This window comes from Culex quinquefasciatus, chromosome 3 (assembly GCF_015732765.1).
Source record: "Culex quinquefasciatus strain JHB chromosome 3, VPISU_Cqui_1.0_pri_paternal, whole genome shotgun sequence".
Lineage (NCBI taxonomy): Eukaryota > Metazoa > Arthropoda > Insecta > Diptera > Culicidae > Culex > Culex quinquefasciatus.
This window is the reverse complement of record NC_051863.1, coordinates 165,006,053-165,024,036: the sequence shown is the minus strand read 5'-3', so window position 1 is coordinate 165,024,036 and position 17,984 is coordinate 165,006,053. Positions and strand designations below refer to the sequence as shown.

The 17,984-nt window shown below is 33.0% G+C and overlaps 1 protein-coding gene across 3 annotated transcripts in view; it reads left to right on the top strand.

Moving 5' to 3' along the window:
* The first annotated feature begins 5,224 nt into the window (after window positions 1-5,224).
* The window catches only part of LOC6045372, a 246,157-nt gene continuing 233,397 nt past the window's right edge, over window positions 5,225-17,984 (top strand). For all 3 annotated transcript variants that reach the window (XM_038264847.1, XM_038264843.1, XM_038264844.1), the window contains exon 1: window positions 5,225-5,773. The gene's annotated coding sequence lies outside the window, so the exon portion shown is untranslated. The remainder of the gene's footprint in view (window positions 5,774-17,984) is intronic.

Below are 17,984 nucleotides of genomic sequence, written 5' to 3'. Positions count from 1 at the left end.
CAACGAAAGGAGCAGATTTATGAAAAAACTCCTCTCCCGTACAATGGCTTGCAGACCACCTTTGGTCAATGTTCTTGGCATTTAAAGCACATTGCAATTATTGCATCATAATAAAACTGATTTTTTTCATATTAAAAATCATATTGAAAATTGAAAAATGTGACATTTTGGTGTAGCTTCGCTAAGAATCGGTCTTATGATGATTTAATTGTGTTACTTATACGCCAGTGCCACAGTTTTAATGTCGGTAATCGCATAAAATATGACCATTCAAGTGATATTCATTTGTTTTTTCGAAGCTGGTTCTCACTTATCTGAATATGAACTTTGTCCGGGACCAGCTAGCGTCCCATTTGATAGATAATCAAAAAAGTTTGAAAGTTTGATTTATGTGGTTTCTAGAAGCCGGATCTTTTGGTTTTAGTTGGATCCTACCCATGATTAGTGTTAGATGTCAATTATTTCTTGATCTTTAAAAGTGACCCATTTTTGGTGAGAAGCGATGAAGGCAACAACTAAGAGTTACCTCTTAAGCAAGGGAAAAATAATTCAAAATCGATGATTTGGTAGGTTGATGCTTACAAACTTTGGAATACCGTAAACCGGGGTGACTTTGATAGGATTTCAATTTGTTTTAAGAATATTTTCCAACAGGTAAGGTTTTTCTCAAGATTATTATTTTTAAAACATGTACTGGGGTAGACCACACAAGGTCCATGCACTATTTCGGAAAAAAAGTTTTTTAAATAATGTTTAGAAAAATAGTTACGTTAAAAATTCTTAGTTTTAATTCCGGGGTGACTTTGATAGTCATAGATTTTCTTGTTAAAATCATATTTAAGATGTTAAAACTTTATTTGTACGTTAAATGTACCATCACTAAAGTAGCTGATACAGTTTTTAAGAAAAAAAAAACAATGTTTAGATTTAATTAACTAAGTTTATAAGCTTTTAAGCAAAATACATATAAATTTTAGGTAAAATTGTTAAAAAGTCGGAATTTTGCCTGAAATTTGTTAAAACTAGTTTTGTTTATAATATTATCGATTTATATTGCATTTTATACTGAATTCGAAGCACGAATCACAAGTTTTCACATTTTACATGTAATTTGTTCAACTGAAATTGCCTATAAATTGTGAGATTTTTTTTAATTGTGTTTCAAAAACACATATTATTTATTATTTACAAACTTTTTTAACCTTCTCTTAGGGGAAAATTGTCCAAAGAATCCGAAAATGCATTCCGTTTTCCGATTAAAAATCATGTTCATTGAGAAAACCATGACACTTTAAGAAGTTTAAAATAATGACTTTCATCAACATTTTTTTAACTATAGTTAACTAACTTTTTAAACTTGTCAAAATTTTATGAAAAGTTCTTCTTGAGGTACTTTGAACACTTCTCTACCACGGTCAGTATGTTTCTAATCCATTCCTTACGTATTTTAATTGTACTCTTCATTTTGCGGAAAAATCGCAAACCTATCAAAGTCACCCCGGCTATCAAAGTCACCCCGTTTTACGGTACTGATACTGACCTGATCTTTGGGAAGAAGAGGGAAAAATACGCTACGATGAGGCCTTTTTGAAAAAAAGTAAACTGAATATAATTCGTTTCGATGATCAATATTTCAATTTTTTAATCCCTTAAAAATAAATTTCCAAAATATTTTGTTTGGTATTTTTCATATGTTCATTCACCATAGTACATACTGGAGCAAAATCTGGTTACGGATCTTGTGAATATCGAAAAACGGAAAAAAAAACATTTTCTACATTTAAATTTAATTTGCAGTCAACAAGACTTTGACTTTTTCATATGAAATGTATCGTTTTCAAGTTTAAGCCAAAGTTTCTAGATTTTTGCATTTTAAAGTTCTTCTTGAATGATAAGCACCACCAAAAGATATGTTTGAATAATAAGAAAATTTACTTCTCTCTGAGACTTTTGAATAACTCGCCTGTAGTTTTCAGCTCAGCATTCTCGGAAACTATACGTCCGACTCTCAATGTTTAAAGGTAAACTGTTAAATACTATGTGTCTAGTTTTGTAATGAAATTTGATGTTTTGCAACCCTGACAACTAACCATAGACAATAATAAGAGCACTTACCCTAGTAACCTAACCCACCTGTAAAACACACACAAATTACATGCAAACACACAAACACACAACATACCAACTTGTGAGCCCTACACCAAACATGTAAATACCTACAAACAAAACGACACAAATTGTACAGACATACACAAACCCCAAAACCAGCACCAATACTACGCGAGATCTGTCATCTCGGCGCAGCATAATCGATGTAAACAAAAGCATAACGAGGAATAAAAGTCAAGAACACAACGAACCGTCGCGGAGTTCAGTTCGCTCAAGAGTAAAATGCGAAGTTTTACTTAAAACTTACGTCCGAAATACTAGTTAGTACGCGCGGGAGTGATTAGTACGGAAAGGAGGCATGCAAGGAGCGGAATAAAGGAAGAAGGAGTGGAAGGAACATGCAGCAGGAGTGAGGAAGTTTCGTGCAAGGAAAAGGAAGGTTCTGGGGGAAATGAAGTTTGGGGACTCAGGCCTTCGGTGATCCGGGATGGCCGAAACTTGTGTCCAGTGCGTGGACATAAACATTTGTGAAATTTTTTAATCTTTTCAATAAAATAATTTCAATAAAAAAATAAATTCTTTTCAAAAATTGTTAAAAAATGTCTATTTGTTGGAAATTTTCAATTAAATCATCAGTCTGCGATCAGCAGAGAAGCGAGTCAGACGTGCATCCCTCACAAACCAAAAAAGTGCTAAAAAGAGCAAAAAATGCCTCACGGCAAGAAAAAGAGGCGGTCCTCACCAGCAGGATCGGCAGATTTGAAAAAGCTAAAGAATGCCGAAGCGCTACCTGCAAAGCCAGGCAGTTTGAGCAAGGACGCTCAAGATTCGTCTGGAAACCAGTTCGCTACCCTCCCTGTGGACGTGAGCGAGAAGGAAGAATTTGAACGACGCGAAAAGTTGCCACCCATTTTTGTGAAAACATCGTCATCGGATTCGGTGCGAAAGTGGCTGACTGGATTTATCAAATCTGGTGCTTTACGAGCTTCCATTCGCTTGTGTGCTGATGGACTCAAAATTCTGCTACCTACCAGAAAGGATTACAACTACATTCGGGATTTCCTGAACAACACAAAGATTGAGTACTACAGCCATGACGATCCAGGTAAACGCCCCATGAAACAGGTCCTCAGAGGCCTGTACGACATGGATGTGAGTGTGCTGAAAGAAGAGCTCAAAACTCTTAAGTTGAACGTGATCGAAGTCTTAAAGATGACGAGATACAACAAGGACATCAAGTATCGTGATCAACTGTACCTGGTTCATCTCGAGAAAGGATCGACAACGCCGTCTGAGCTGAAGGCAGTTCGGGCAATTTTCAACATCATCGTGACTTGGGAACGTTATCGTCCAGTGCACAACGAGAACATCGAAGTGAAATGCTTCAATTGCGGCGGCGACCATTCTACCAAGAATCGCAGCTGCCCAAAACGAGCTGAATTTGTAAAAATTCGGCAGCAAGCGACGACGAGGCACCAACCAAATCGTCGCAAAACACCACCAACTTTCACGGACGTGGATTTTCCTGCTTTGGCGTCACCTGGAGCGGAATCTGTTCGAGTGGTTCCAAATCTGCAGCCATTGCCGTTGAATCAGCGGCCAAAAGTTGCAGAGAATACAACACCTCCTGGCTTCAGTCAGCAACCGAGGGAAAACCAACCAGCATCAACAGATGAAGGCAGTAGTGACCTGTTTTCACGACAAGAACTTATGAACATTTTCATCGAGATGACAACAACACTGCGTGGTTGCAAAACTCGTGCGGAACAAGTAAGAACGCTTGGAGGATTTATCTTAAAATACAGTTTGTAGTTTACTCGTTCTAATGACTTTGAATATTTCAATGAATTTGCTTTCTTAGTTTTAAGTTAGGATTAGTTGTTAAAGTGAGTTTTTTTTCTTTTTTACCCAAATGTATTCGATTCAATGCAAAAATGTAAAACAATTTGAAGTAAATAAATGAATGTGAACAGTTAATAAGAAAACGAAAAATATAACAAAGATGAAGAGCATGTAGCCATACCACTTAGAATGTAAATGAAATGTAATTATTATAAGAAAGTTCAATAAAAACATATTTAATTTCAAAAAAAAATTCAATTAAATTACTATCTGTTTATGAATGATAATTTTTTTTAAATCTGTTTTTTTCGTGTACCTATTTTTTCCGAAAACTCCTAATTATAACCTACAACTTTCTTTTAAGGTACAAAAATTTGTTTGTTATTATAACATGAACTGATATTAAACCCTTATGCTAAAATGGATTATTCAAGAAGATTCCATAAAACTTCCTGTTATTTGAACAGTATTTGTTATTGAAATGTCATGAATTTTGTTATTATCGTCTGCCCGGGTTTGGGTGTTTTTGTAACCGCTCAAGGCACCCAATAAGCAACAATTTTAAATAAAAATAATATAAATTCTAGATATGGATAACCATCCAAATCCTTAAAAAAAAAAACAAGCTTTAAAATTGTGAAAACCTAGAGAACTATTTGAAGGTGAACGCAAAGTCCTATTTGAAAGGCGTGGATGTAAAATGTTTCAAAAAGTCTCACGTAAAATGTAGGTAAGCATGTCATTAAAATGAGAAACCATTCTCATCAATCTCAGAACCATTGTCTGCATTTTTGAACAGTGGTCTAAACAGCATATATTTTCAAAATACCGATTACGGGAATTGATTCTCCTTACAATTTACAACTAAAATCCTCAATTAAAAAAATGGGTTTTTTTAGTTTCTGAAAATTATTTTCTTTTAAATCTACATAAATTTCTGCAACCCTGCCACCACTGCGCCGTTTATTGTGTCGCGGATGAACCCCCGCAACGTCACGCCCACCTTGTCATGTCGTTACGCGCGTCACCACCCACCGGCCCACGTGCTTGCGACGTGACAATCGCCCGCCCAGCATCATCACAACATGATCCCCGGCCGGAATCCGTTCCTTTTTGGCGCGCGCCGGCTTTTTTTTCTGCTATGCACTTGAAAATGAACTCACGCTTTTAAGCAGTTAAGTTTGCTGAGAGGGCGAGAGAGAGAGAGACCGAGAGCGGGAGTTCATTCATTTCTCGCGCTGAATAACGTTACCTTTTTCATTCACCAGAAGTGGCCCACTACAGTTGCGTTGATCTGGTCGCAAAAGTCAGTTGCTTTCCGGCGTTCGCGGCACTCGGTGTGCACACTTTTTGGCAAGAAAGGTGGCTCCTTTTGCTTAACTTGTTAATAATCCGGCTTGCTTGATCGAACTGAACTAACTCGGTAGTGAAAAAATTGGCGAGCTTCGCGCGATAAGCTCCCAAGTTGCGGGCTGTTTTAAGCAGAAACACCAGGCGACTCCAGTGTGACAAATTTTTGCGGTGTTTTGTGACAAAAGTTGGAGAAGAAGAATTGTGGCTAAGGTTGGGAAAGTTTGAATAAATTTTGTGAAAAGTGAATTTAAGTCGAAAAGAGAGAAAATCTCGACACAAGTTTCGAGTTTCGTGGCTCCAAAGTGAAGAAATGGAAATTTTTGTGTCAAAAGTTTGAAAAAGTTGAAAAAATCTGTTGATTTAAAAAAGTGTTTTAAAGAAGAAGAAGAAAAAGTCGTGAAACATAACATTCAAACAAGAGCAGAGGATTTAGTGGCTTGCGACGACAAGTGTGACCGGAATATCTAAGGTAAGAAGTGGGGGATTTTCGTGGAAGTGAGACCGCCATCAGCTGGGGCCAGAACCGGCAGATGATAACAACCTGGGTGTTGTAGTAGAGTATTATGTGTATTACCAGCTGTGAAAATATATCGTCGGGGTTCCGCTCTCCAGTGGAGCAGCAGTACAAAATCAACATTGTAAATTGTGTGCAAAAGTTGAGCAACTGCAACAGACGAGGGAGGAAATTTCGTGTTTTGCAGCTTACTGTTCTTTCGGGGAAAAATTCTGGAATTGTTTTAAATAAAACTTGATTCCAATGCATTTTGCAGAGTTTAGTGCCAATTTGATTTTCTACAAATCAGAAGGAAAAAAGCAAATCACTGCATTCCAAAAAGTGTTTTCAACTTGATTTTTATTTGAAGAAATAACTTCTAATTGATACAACAATTTTCATTAGCATTCTAACTGTGCCTTGCAATTTTTCCATCCTCCTTCCAGTCAAAGAAGACATGAACTTATAAAAATATTTGAATCTTTTTTAATGTTTTTGAGACTTGATACCAAAAGTGAAGAAAAGAAGTGAGGAAAATTGTTCCGTTTTAATTTAATTGGATATATCTTCATAGTTGAAATCATCTTCATCTTAAAAGATCGAAGAGTATACTAAAACATTTGAGAGTTTTTGATATTGTGCAATCTTTTTAATGTGAAGACAACTGTGTGACAACTGTTCAAAACCATTCAATCAATGTTTTCAATGGCTAAGGTTATTGCAATTTATTTATTAAGTTTCAGGTCCTCCTCCTTTTCAAAATACTCTAAAAATTCTGGGGGTAAAAAATTGCTGAAAATATTCAAACAAATTTCTAAAATTTGTTGGAAAATATTTGAATAAATCGCATAAGGCTACTTCACATGTTCCTTAAAGCTTTTGACCCCATCCCCTACCCTACCCTTGGCTGGGTCGAGGGAAAAAAAGTTTTGAATATTTCCATCGGGCGATTTTTTTTTTATATTCAGTATCAATTATTTCCCTTTTAGATTATTTTTTGCAATTTTGAATGCCATTTTTTGATCTGAAAAAAAGTGATAAATCCTCCCCTCAAAAATTCGCAAAAAAAAATCTTTAAAGGCTAGTACTTTTTTTTGTAAAATTTGCTATCGTCTTGTTTAGCGTCTGCAAAAAAAACAGAAACTTCATAAGTTACGACATTTTCCTTGAAGGTGCTTCCAGAAACTCGAGTCGTGGTGTCAATATGGCGCTGCCACCCCCCCCCCCTCCTTAAGAAATTTTGAAAAAAAATTGTACAACTAACTGTAAGTATTTTAAAATAAATTGTTTTATGTTTATTTGTACAAACATAACATTTAGTTTTTAGAATTTTGAAAATTTTGACTTTTGTGACCACAAATCAAAAAATTTATTGGTGATTTCGAGATTTTAATTCCGTTGCACCATAACTGAAATTATGTAAAGAGCTTTTTGTTGTACTATTTTCTACAACATTTTGAATGTTGGGCTTCCATTTGTGATTTAGTGTTATTTTCCAGATTTTCTTTTTAATGATCGTAAACATTTGCCTCTTTATTTATTTTTTCATAAAATTATTAAAACTTTTTGTCAATGCCGTTATGTTGTGAAAGCTGGAAATCATGAAAAAAAAAATTATTACAGCCTAGACTCGATTATCTGAAGCCTCAATTAAACGTATAAACGTAACGTGTTTTCGTATTTTTGATTGCTTACTTTTTACATCAAAGAAGCCCCTTTTTATGCACCAATTTGAGTCGAATTTAACTTATGAATTGACTTTATCATACCAAATACATTTTCTCAGTATTTAAATACCCAGGATGGCCACTCAAGTCGGGAAATCGGAAAAGTCGGGAAAAAGTCGGGAATTCACCAAAATCTGCCAAAAATCGGGAAAAAGTCGGGAATTTATGATTTTTTGTCAAATAGTCGGGAAAAGTCGGGAATTCTTGGCATACTTGATTGAAAATTATTTTTTAACTCTTGAATAATTTTGTAATATTTTGTAAATTTTCAAATTGAATTCACTCATTTCTGCTTTAGTAACTTACTATAAATTGAGGGTTCTTTTCACTATTTCAATATATTTGAGTATAGAAAAGCTGTTAAAAGGCATTCAAAATCTTAATGAATATTGGAGTCTTTGACACAGATCTTCATAATATTTTTCATGAATCATATGGTCTCTATAAATTTTTGTTTATCATGCAAGAGGTAAAGTTAATGAAAAACTAATATAAAAATAGAGCATAATAGCCAGCTTAGAATTATGACTCTATTTCATTTTGTCACATAATTGGATATTTGTTAACAGATTCCAACTTGAGTTTGGCAATGGTTTTTTTTTTGGTGAATATTTTTAATTGTTTAACTAAATTCATTTAGTAATTTAAAATATATTTTTTCCAAATGTTGCCCTTGAACTTTTTTTGTGAGTATGGCTAAATTACCTACCATAGATAAAGCTTGATTTTCAGTTTTCGGAAAACCTAAATACTGAATAAAATCCAAAATTGAAAACTTTTTTACGTTTTGGAAACGTCAAGAAAATATTGAAATTGCTAAAAAAATAATCCAAGAAATTTTTAGTTATTGCAAAATTGTTTTAAAAAATGTTTCTTCAATTATTTTGCTTAAAATAAGTGGGAAAACATAAAATAATGTATCAAACTTAATCTGCATTTGAAAAAAAAGTTAAATACTGACCACTAGATAAATTAAAATTGATTAGAAAATTTAATATCAAAAATTCCAAAATTAAAATTAAATTTTATGAATTCCTTGAAATTTTTCTAATTCTTTGAATGAATAATACTAGCAATTATGTTTCAATCATTCTTTGATTTAAAATGATGATGAAGTTTTGAAAAAATAGGAACGCTATTTTAAGTTCAGTTATCTTAAACTTTTTGTCATTTTCAGTTGAAACGAAGTATCAAAAACTATACGTTTGCCAATTTAAGAAATAACATGGAAGTTATAAGTATTGTTGAACTTTCGATTATTTTTTCAAAGACTAATTGTTTGTGTTTCTACTCTGAATCATAATAATGAAATTCAATTTTGAAGTTTTTTTTTATTTATTGTTTAGTTTTTGTATTCACAAAAAATGCCTTTATTAGTTTTTTTTTTATAGAAGTCATTGTGATTTTTTTTTCGCTGGTTAATATTGACTGTTCTTATAGAAAGTTTTTTGTTTGAAATCATTCTTTAAAAATGCTTATTATTTGAGCATTCTGGAAAAGTCTGGAAAAAGTCGGGAATTTGAAAATGGAATTTGAGTGGTCACCCTTCGGTATTTATTTTGAGCACCATCTTGGAATTAAACATTCTAAATTACTTTAAAGCATTTTTTTGGTCATATTCAAGCCCATCAATCGAAAACAAGACGACGAATTTTGTTTTTCGTGATTCGATTATCCAGAGTTTCTATTTTGGAAGTGAATTTTTTTCGTGGCCTTCGGATAATCGAGTCTGGACTGTATCATTGTTTGGTGATAATCTAAAATACAATCTCAATAGGGACAACACTTAAAATTAGTTAAAAATCATTTCAAAATAGAAATTTTCACGATTCCATGGCTGATTGTGGAATCCTGCAGCTCTTGCTGATGCAGCAAAAAACATCGCTAATTCTGGCGAAGCTGATCCAACAAACAGAAAAGATTTTCACTAAACTGGGTTTTCAAACGGAATCAAACAATAAAGACAGCTTCAGGATGGATACAACCGCATCGATTCCATAAACAACTTCCATACATAATTATAAAAAATGATGACCTCGTCTTCAACTTTCTTAAGATTTCTTGACTTCAGCTCCAGGTTCTCAAAAGACACACATTTTTCATTCATGCCAAAAAAAAAACAATTTTTAATGATCGATCACAATACTCTCTACTTTTGGCGAACTGTAAATTGGTTCCACTTTCCTTCGTGGTTCTCAAGTTCATGAACATAGTTCACAATTATGGGATTTTTTTTGTGCTGGGAAAAAATATTTTATTTTTCATTTTACAATTCATTTCGAAAAATAAAAACAGTAATATCTGTAAATATAATATACCCAATCCCCATTTAAAAAAAATAGAAAATATTTTTGAGTGCAAGGCTAAAAACAATTAACCCCCCAATAAAAAAAATCATATCTGAATTTCCAGACTAAAATATCTATTATTTTTTAATTTTCGGGAAAACCAAACAAAATAGAAAAATTCCCGGGTTCCGCTAATTCCTGCTTCAGGATGGACTAATCAGATTATTATAGACATCAATTCATATTTTTAACATTTTAATGAAAAAGTGGATTCAAAACAGTTTAAAGCATTTGCAATTTATCTCTCCTTTACTCAACCCTAAATTTATTTTGATATTCTTACAGTTCTGCAACATACTTTATGACAAAATATATATTTTCATGAAAATTTGTTAACTAATCTTAAATTGATCTGAGAGCTGGAAAAACAATAATGAATGCAATATGTGTACAGCAAAAATTCGCGAAATTATAGTTTGCTATTAATTAACAAATATATTTTTTTCAGAAAACATCATAATTCCAATGGAATTTAAAGTGCAATCAGCTGAAATTTAAAAAAAAACCAATGATTAAAAATCAACTGAACTAGTGTAAAATGCAAAAAAAAAAATTTTTTTTCATTCAAATGTTGGGACTATGGCTTGTTATTTTAATGCTCATATATATTTTTTTGACATGACAATCAGCAACATATTTGAAATTTTCCGATCTTTTCCAAAAAAAATTTTTTCAAAATTTTTAAACCAAGACTTACATTTTAAAAGGGCGTAATATTGAATGTTTGGCCCTTTTGAAATGTTAGTCTCAATTTGAAAATTTTGAAAATATTGTTTTCGAAAAGATCGGAAAATTTCACAAATGTTTCATATATTAACATTGAAAATCGGACCATTACTTGCTGAGATATCGACAATAAAAAATGGTGGGTTGTTTGGGTGAGACTTAGAAAACATCAATTTTCCTGTTTTTAAACCTTTGCATTGCAATATCTCAGCAACTAAAGGTTGTATCAACAAAGTCCGAAAAAGCAAAATATAGAAAATTTTCTCAGCTTTTCAAAAATATTTTTTCCAAAAGTGTGCAAACATGTGCACTATTTTTAAAAAATGAAAAACTGCGACAATTTTCAAAAAAGTTACCTAAAAATGGATTTATCTTGAAAACGGTGCACTTTATCAAAATTTGACTACAGTACTTTTTGATTGCAAATTTGATTTTACATCGAAAAATTAAGTTGAAATTTTTTTGCGACCGATATTTCAAATTTTTGAAAAAATCTGTATTATTTAAAAAAATCATAACTCGGTCAAAGATTTTTTGCCCATTCTGGAAATTTCTGAAAAGTTGGCATTTTATGTCCTCTAAAACATATCAAAAAATAAAAAAAATAAAAATAGTGTTTTTTTGCAAATCAAGTTTTAACGATAAAAAGTTAAATAAAAAAAATCACCAAATTTTTTTTACAGTGTATCATTTTTTTTTTCAGTGTAGTCTGTATCCATAACTACAACTTTGCCAAGACACCAAATCGATCAAAAAATTCCTTCAAAAGATACAGATTTTTGAATTTTCATATATCATTTTTGTATGGACAGCTGCCAAATTTGTATGGAAAATTATATGGACAAACTAATGATGCAAAATGGCTTCTTTAGGCATACCGAAGGCACCAAAAAAGTTTCAGTCGGATTAAAAAATACAAAAACTAAAATTGAAGAAAAATTAAAATTTCGTACAGAACTGCTCCTTTGCGGAAAAAATACATATTTTTCGGGCCCACACCAAATGTTTTTTTGACAACAGAAATATTTATCAATTCGATTCTATTTTTAAATTGTTATTGTTCCTCTAATTTTAAATACAACTTAAATAGCAATTGAATAACTTAACAGGTCTCCTAACATCGTGAAAACGTTTCTGAAATCACTATTTTCCATTAAATTTATTTTATTAATTGAACACTTTTTTGGGATTCATATGCAGAAATTGGAAAAAAATAACCATTTACATTTATTCAGCGAACTATTTTGATCCTATCCTGCACCATCCTAGCTTGACTCATAAACATAAAAATCAGTGGTACGGTCTCAGCCCATTTTTGCTCCATCCTGAATAATTCATAACGCCGATAGTTAATAAAACACCGATAAATTTGCCCCTCATCAAATTGCCCCCCTCTGTCACACGTATTTGCACTTTCCCATGGTCGAGCGAGCGAGTCCACTGCAGAAAAGAGACGATGCTATTCAACTTGGAAAACTCATCCTCGAGAGCACTCGCCTGCCCCGCCACTCCAACAGTCAATTGAACAATTTTCGAACCACCCACAATTTTCACTTTCCCCCTCGTAAAGCCAAGGAAATCTAGCCTGAACTGTGCCATTTTCAGTCTCACACACCCAAGCTCACAATGAGGAGCAGAGTTTGAACTTTATCTTAAATTATTCATTAAATTCACATCCTCGCTTCTTCCTTATTTGGGAGAAGAAGCTTTTCCAATGATTTTGCCCGAAAACACACTTGACTTTTACGTCATTCTCAATTTGATCGCTTTTAAACCGTCCTGATGCTAACCCCTCGGTAAGGTATACTATCGAATGACTTTTCAAGTGATGGCTACCGAAATATTCAAGACTTGACAAACTTTTGAAAAAGGGGTTTGTCCTTTTATTGACTTTTTTAAAGAAGTGATAATCATTCGAAACATGCTTTCAAAATAACTTGAAAAATTTGACAAAAAATATATTTTATTCTAATTTTGAAGATTGTGAAGATCTCCAAAGATCAGGTTTCCCATGGCATTATTGCTTTCAATTCCTTACCTTTCTTTCCCAATAAAAAAAATATATCGAGCAAGTGGGGCAAATTGAAGAACACATCTCTCCCGAAAAAAAGAAACGAAAGTCAAGGTCCTTTTCCTTCGAAATCATTTTTCTGTCGGTTTGCTCTTCAATCAACGGCGAAAAAAAGTTCCTCCGGAAGGTTGTCAAGACAAAATACGATGAGCCTCGATTGAGGGTGGGGGCACTTCCTCGAAGAAATCGTGTCTTTGAACTTTTTTTTTCTCTACGCTGAGCCGGCAAAACCTTGAATGAAAGTGGTGGCCTCTTTTTTTCGTCTCTCAATGGGCTGGAAACATTCTTGTGGAAAGGAGGTGGTGGGGTGGTGAAAAAAGAACATTTTGGAAGCTTTTCCGAAAGGTTGAATTGATGATTGAATTGGTTGGCTGATTTGGGATGTCGTCGATTGAATGTTCTGTTTGCCGTTTATAAAAGATTTAATTTTGTTCGTACAATTTTAGGACTTTTCTAAAAAAAATATTATTTCTAGCAATTTGAACAAAGTAATTTGTTTTAAAGTTACAAATCCTAAACTTTTCCTAAAATACACCATAACTTAAAAAACACTTTTCTTGTAGATCTATAAAAATAACTCCCTGCAAGACAACCAACCTCCCCACAACAAGACCGAAAACTTTTCCATCAATTTCAGTTACCAGGTTCATCAGGAACCATCCAGCCGGCAACCCTCGCCAAGCTCACCTGTCCATTCGTCCGATCCGTTTTTTTTTCTCCTCCCTGCAGTGAATCCTTTGAATTTTTAAAAACACTTCCCCAAAACGAAATTGCTCGTGTATTATGACCCTGCCAGGAAAAAAAAAAGAATAACAAAAACCCTCAACAAGATGAGAACAAAACTCTCCAACATTCCATGTTCGATGCTAATTCAGTGAGCGCCACAAGTTTGCCCTGCTCACTCACTGGTGGAATGCAAGGAAGGGGGGTTTGAGGGGGTGCTGAGTTTATGGTCGAAATGTGTTTTGAGAAGTTAATTTAATTTTCATCAGGTACACTCGACATTCTGGGGACGCAAAATTAGCACCGGAGCAATAAAGCCTAGTGTTATTCGTTGCTATTTTTGGCACGTTGTCCTAGAGCAAGGTTTGGGCAGTATACTTTTAGGGCTTGTTGAAAACTAGTATACGTTTCGGGCTATGCGATAAACTAAGATTATTATTAAAATTGGTACACTTCCGATTGAAAAATTGCATGCAAAAACATCATCTTCGTTAAAAAAGACACTTAATGTTAAACACTGCATTTGAAATTTCTGTAAAAAACTAACAAAAGTTGCAACCGACGGGATTCGAACCCAGCACCATCAGTAAGGACTGGCGCCTTAGCCCGCGCGGCCATCAGACCGATGAAGAGTGGAAAGGATAAACCAGCTGGCGAGCATGTTGACAGCTCCCATACGAACTGAGCTGTTTTATGTGGGCCCAGTGAAAGCATGAGCTTGACATTGCGGTTGAGTAGGTTTCCCATCAACGATGCCAAATTATTTTTTATGGGAGATCTATATTTTCTTAAAAATAAATCTGTATTTTATCTGTATCATGTCGAATTCAAAGCCATAGAAGACGATTTAATGATTTTAACAGCAGGCATAATTGAATAACAAAATTGTTGAAATGCTTAAATGTTATTACTAAAAAAAAACTGTATTTACAGGTATTTGTGATTGTTTTGATCGCAAAATCTGTAGAATACAGATTTACCGATAATACAGATACAGGGCCCGAGCAGGGGTAAATAACACGGGAATACCAAATTTTGGTATTACTTGGGCAAATAACAGCGACCAAAATGTGCCCTTGGTTGCTCAGTACCAAAACTTGGTATTGTCATGGTTTTAATTTTAGGTACCCGGGCAGACGGTAATAACAAAATTCATGCCATTTCAATAACAAATACTGTTAAAATAACTAAAAGTGTTATGGAATTTTCCTGCAAAATCTATTTTTGCATAAGAGTTCAATAACAGTTTATGTTATCATAACAAAATTTGTTATTTGTCTGATATTGGTTGAATGCCAAATTAACTTTGGAATAACACTTTTTGTTATGGAAGAATAACTCAAACTGTTATTGGGATGATCGGATAAGTTGTTAAAATAACAAAAAATAATAACAAAGATTTGTTCGAAAAATAACTAAAAGTGTTATCTGTCTGTTATTACAATAACGATCCAATAACAAAAAAAATCATAACGACGAATAACAAATCTTGTTATAAATAACATAAAATGTTATTGGCATAGTATTTTCAAATATCAAAAAATGTTATTCCCAAGTTATTTCCGTCTGCTCGGGTATTCCTGCGCCCTTGGAAAATCATATTTTGGTATTCCTGTGGTCTTCCACATACATGATTTTGGTTTGATTCCATGGTATTTTACCATCTATTACTGGACAACCAAGATCACATTTTGTTCGCTGATATTTGCACAGTAATAGCAAAATTTGGTATTTTCATACCATTTTTAGTGCAGCAGTTGCAGTTAGTGAAAAAACGGAAATGATTCATATGCAACAGCCAAATCTACTCACCTGATGATTCCATGTTGTTTTTAGTGATATTCTTCACCACACCGAATGCATTTGTCATTGATGAACGGCCTGTGCTTGAAGTTCTTGAAGCTTCTGAAAAATAACATGATTGAAAAATAAGTGTTATTAAAATGAAACTGGATTGAAATTCACCAAAATTCAGTAATCTTTCGATTGACTCATTTTTCAAAGTATTGGGTTATTCCGACTTAGAGAAATTTCAACGATTTAAAAAAAAACTTTATGGGTATATAAAAAAATGTTAAAACCAGCTTTAACATTTTTTTTCAGGTCATTTTAGGGCAAAATTTATTATCTTGTCCAAATTGGTAAAAAAAAACCCACAGTTTCAGAGAAAATTGATGAAACCTTTCAATACCAAAATAATACCAAAATGTGCCATCCTGACTTAGAAAATTTTCCACAATTTCAAGTCATTTCTTTAGGGGGTATATCAAAAATGTTTGAAATCAAGTTTGAAATTTCCGGTTTTCAATGAAAGCATTCGCTTTGAGACATCATTTTAGCGCAAAATTAATTATTTTGTCAAAATTGGTCAAAATTCTCCCATAGTTGCAGAGGAATTTGATAAAATACTGTTATACAAAAAGAATACAAAAATGTGGTGTTCGACCATTGACAAATTCTGCAATTTAGCAATATCAAAAAAATACCTTAAATTGGTATGATACCACATTTTGCTCTTGCATAATCCTTAAGACAAATTTTAAAGGGTCAAGGAATACCAAAATTTGGTACTGATACCAGAGAAAGGTATTATTACGCATTTCTCTTGTTATTTACCCATGCTCGGGTATGTCAGGGTGTAATGTAACATAGAATTTTCAATTATGCACTTTTTTTTTGCTGTGCATACAAATGTGCTATCTTTATCTGGAGAAAAGATTTTCTGATCGATTTGGTGTCTTGGGCAATGTTGTAGGTGATGATTAGAACTAAAGTCCAGACTTCATTATCCGCAGGCCTTGCCAAAATTTCACTTCGGATAATCGAATCACAAAAAAAAAAATCGCTGTCTTATTTTTGATTGTTGAGCTTATGTATGGCCCCTAAACTACTCTAAAGTGAATTAGATGTTTTAATCCAAGATGGCGGCAAGTATGGAGGTGATGAAAAAAGGTATTTTTGAATTTTATAGGCAATAGACCATTCAAATTTGACTAAAATGGGGTCGCAGAACTCAAATTTGATGTTAAAAGTAAGAAAATAAAAAAAAAAAAATTTTGCTCGTGATTCGATTATCCGAAGTCCTGTACGGATAATCAAGTCTGGACTGTATGTGGAAAAATGGGTACACGGAAAAAATCTCTAACTAACTAACTCTAACTCTTTATTGGGATCATTCATAAACAACGTGTACACATTTTTGAGGATCTGTTAACCCGCTCTCCCTCCCCTGTGAACAATTACCTCATACCTCCCCCCCACCCCTCCATTTATGGATGGTTTCATTACAAAAATTCTATTTGATAAACTTCACATCCAGACAAAAAATTAAAACTTTTTCAACTTCTTCTTCGTCATCTTGGTACTTTTTGTTTTACACCAAATTGACATTTTTGAAGTCCTTTTTTGAAGTAAAATTGAATTTGGATCAATCAAATCGCGAATTTGGATCGTTGAGAACTTTTGTGAACTTCTGATAAAATGCATTGTTTTCGAGTTATAGCCATTTTTGGTTGAAATTTTCATAAAAATTATGTTTTCAATTTTTTTTTATAATATAAAGTACATCCCTGAAAAAATATAAACATAAATAAAATAAGTTCTATTTGTTGATCCGAGATTTGGTTACTGTATACCTAATGGCCTTGAAACGAATAAAAATAAAATAAAAATTAGAGTTGTTAAATGTTACTAAGGATATTGCAAATTTTATTACAATTTGTCGATAGGGGCAAAAAAATAAATGACTAAAATTGCCATTTTCATTGCAAAACTTGTGAAATCGATTACATTGTGCAACGCTTATTTATGCATTATAGAAAAAAGATTTTTTAATGAATTTACAATTTTCAATTTTGAATCACTGACCGGTATAATATCAACAAATACCAAAATTAATCACACTTTTTTTTGCCAAATTTTTGTTATTAACTTTTCAAATGACAAAACGAATTTCTTCCTATACATAAAGTATGTAGTATTAGCATTAAAGCTAGTACACATTAAATTTGTTATCCGTCAGCTCTGGTGAAGGTCACAGAATTTATGAACAGAAATGTTTTCGTTTTATTTTTCGCTATTATTTCATTGGAATTGCATGAATTTACGTTGTAAAATGTATTCTTGATAGTTCGCAAAAATTTGCTTTTTATTAATTAAAAGTTTAAGCAAAATGGTTTTTGCTCCACGATTATTTTGAGATTTTTTTTAAATGGGAAAAAAGAAAGATAAAAAACTCAAATAAAATTGACTTTTTTTTATTTTCATATCGATAAATTTAACTGATATTTTGGGCGATCATATTTCTCATGGAAATTTTCCTACAAAGCAATGTATGAAATACATAAAATACACATAATCATCACCATGAGAATGAGCTGAAATCAAAATATTTTACGCATTTTACGCATCTCAATTAATACTTTTTTGCTGTGCTACTTGAAAAATGCTAGAAAATATTTGAAAATGTTAGTGAAATTTAACTACCATTTTTGTTATTCATAGCTTAAAAGAAATTACAAGAAATCGAGTATTCGTTACTCGATCAAGATCCAATCGAAAATGGGTTTGGTTCCAAAAGGTTCCAAAGGGGC